The 2,651-nt window shown below is 31.5% G+C and overlaps 1 long non-coding RNA gene across 1 annotated transcript in view; it reads right to left on the bottom strand.

Moving 5' to 3' along the window:
* Positions 1–777: 777 nt before the first annotated feature.
* LOC113293879 overlaps positions 778–2,651 on the bottom strand; it is a 2,198-nt gene continuing 324 nt past the window's right edge. Inside the window, exons 2-3 of the long non-coding RNA XR_003332641.1 lie at positions 2,498–2,542; positions 778–887 (exon numbers count right to left, since the gene is read on the bottom strand). This is a non-coding gene — a long non-coding RNA (uncharacterized LOC113293879). The remainder of the gene's footprint in view (positions 888–2,497; positions 2,543–2,651) is intronic.

The raw sequence follows: 2,651 nt of genomic DNA on the forward strand, positions 1-2,651 counted from the left end.
GCGTTCGCATCGCGAATGTATAGGTTCATCGTTTCTTATTGAAATTCACAAATATGTTTTCCTATAATGACATGGTTTGGAGTACTGCGCCACCATCGAGAGGATATTCAGTAAAAAAAACTTCATACAAATACATTCATGTTCTGCAGTAGTAAATTTTGGATCGCGCCTTCTTATTTGGTTTTGCACATTGGCTCGGTTAACAACTCTTTGATTTTCGGCAGCATGTTGGTTTTCAATGAACTCATCCGTGTTCATATTTTGAAAATTGGAAGAGTTATGAAAAATATGGAAGATGTGTGAGTTTGTAAATTCCATAGAGATTTAGAAATTTTGGGTGGAGTTGAAATGAATTTGAAGTTGAGTTTTATAAAGGTGTTAGATGATAAATAACTCATCGATGATCATAACGCTGAGGGACAGAAAGACTATTGATGGCGCTATAGTGGCCATCAAGCAATGGGGTCTATATCAATGCCTAAATGATATATTTGTCACTTAGACACTTATGTTTTCCACTTTATCATGCCCATAATGGTCGCGAAAGTGGCAAACCACTTGATATTGCATATGCATAGGAATTGGCGAGGGAAAAATACGGTTTAGTCCAAAATTCCATCCAAAATATACTATAACTATTTAGTCCTGACCCATTCAACTTGGTACAAATTAGTTCTTTTTTCTTTGAAATACGAAAAGTACATAAATAACCTTCCTGATTTACAATTTTAGTCCAAATATTTACAGTTTAGTCCAAATTAAGTGATTCACGATGATGTCAACAATTTATATATATATATATATAACTAATTTGAAAACAATTTATCTTTCGAGTCGCTCGTCCAAAATTCGCAAACTTTATACATTCGGAAAACTCTTTCCGAGATCTACAAAAAAAATACCCATATAATTATATAATATTCATTTTTTAATTTACACTGGTGTACAACTATGTACACATCTGCAAAATAAATCCATGAGACGGGACAATGGTGTACGACTATGTACACATCTACAAAAATCCAGAAAATCCAATATCTATGCCATTAAAACATGTCATATATTTATGAGACAGAAAAATAGTGTACAACTATGTAGACATCTACAAAATCCAGAAAATCCAACATTCATACCCACAAGGCAGACTATATATTCATGAGAGAAGACAAGGTGCACCAGTTCGTACACACATATATACAACTTGAATCGGCTATCTAAGCACCAATAACGCTATCTATATTGAATAAACATAATATTGAAACTCAGATGAATTTGAACCATCAGCCTCCGCAAACCTTGTGATAGGCTTGGGCGCTCTACCATTTTGAGCTTATGAGTCCCAAAATTAAATACATAAAAAACCAACTATGTAAACATTATCAATCAACAGGTGTACAACTATGTACACATTAATAATCAGTATTGTGTGTAACTATGTGCATATTAATAATCAACATGTGTACAACTATGTGCACATTAACAATTAACATGTGTACAACTATGTACACCCAAAATATGATCAGACAATCTTAAAATCAAAAATGTACTTGAAACAAATCATTACAGAGCACATTAATGTATAAATATGTACACCTCTAAAGATACATAACAAAATTTAGCATTCATACCGTCATTCATTCATCACAGAGCATACTAGTGTACAAAAATGTACACTTCTACAAAAACCTAACAAAATCGAGCATCCATACCCACATGACAAACCATATATTTATCACAGAGCATTTTGTTGTACAAACATGTACACATCTACAGAAAAATTAACAAAAATTAGCATCCATAGCCTCAAAACAGGCCATGCATACATCACAAAGCATACTAGATTACAAGTATGTACACATCTACAGAAAAATAACAAAAATAGAGCATACTAGTGTGAAAATATGTACACCTCTACAAAAATCTAACAAAATCTAACTCCATACCCACATGACAGGAAATATATTCATCACAGAGCATTTCAGTGTAGAAACATGTACACATCCACAGAAAAACAAAATCTAGCATCCATACCTACAAACATGCCATGCATTCAAGACAGAGCATACTAATGTACAAGTACGTAAATATCTACAGGAAACTAACAAAATATAGTATTGATTCAAACAAAACAACCCATGCATTTATCATGGAGAATTTCATTTTACAAAAACATACACATTTACCAAATATGTAGGGAAAGTGCTTACCATAATCCAAGATAGCATAAACAACCTTCTCAGACATGATTGATAAACATATATAAAAAACACACATAGATGAAGACATCAAATTAAGATCTGAATCACATATAGAAGATCTCAAAAAAATAGTTATTCTTAGGATTAACCAACACACATATGGTAAATCAATTACTAACAAAAAAGATTTGAGGCACATCTAAAAAAATATCAGAATCAAATTAACTAAAAAAGAGATTTAAAATTAAAAGATCTGAATCACATTTAAATATATCAGAGAAGTAATTTTTCGAACCAACCTTAAAATCACTATAAGCCGAAACATGTACAAGAAAGTACACATTCTGTAAAATCAAAAAATAAAAGAAATCAATCAATCTATCAATTAATAACCATGAAAAATTTTCAGTGTGTTAATAGAACATACAGATGAAGAAATCAAACATCAAAGAT

The sequence above is a fragment of the Papaver somniferum genome, chromosome 7 (assembly GCF_003573695.1).
Source record: "Papaver somniferum cultivar HN1 chromosome 7, ASM357369v1, whole genome shotgun sequence".
Classification (NCBI taxonomy): Eukaryota; Viridiplantae; Streptophyta; class Magnoliopsida; order Ranunculales; family Papaveraceae; genus Papaver; species Papaver somniferum.